This window comes from Penaeus monodon, chromosome 23 (assembly GCF_015228065.2).
Source record: "Penaeus monodon isolate SGIC_2016 chromosome 23, NSTDA_Pmon_1, whole genome shotgun sequence".
NCBI lineage: Eukaryota > Metazoa > Arthropoda > Malacostraca > Decapoda > Penaeidae > Penaeus > Penaeus monodon.
The window spans coordinates 42,915,695-42,916,045 of record NC_051408.1 but is presented as its reverse complement, the minus strand read 5'-3'; positions in this window follow the sequence as shown (position 1 = coordinate 42,916,045).

Below are 351 nucleotides of genomic sequence, written 5' to 3'. Positions count from 1 at the left end.
CGGCAAAAGGACAGTGAACTTAACAAAGCAGAATAGCGAAGCAGAGAGCGAGCAGCCGCTGACAATATCCCCCAAGAGAGCCAAGACACGGAGGAGTGAACGAGGGGGAGGTGGAAATATTACCAAAGGAAGGGGGATAAGAGAGCCTAAGGGTGAAGGAGGGAGGGAATTAGGGTGAGAGGGAGAGTGTGAGGGAAGGTGGGAGTTTAGGGGGAGGGAGGGAGAGGGAGAGTGTGAGGGAAGGTGGGAGTATAGGGTGAGGGAGGGAGAGGGAGAGTGTGAGGCAAGGTGGGAGTTTAGGGTGAGGGGACTGGACGATGACGGAGGGAGAGAGAGATAGGGAGAGTGTGA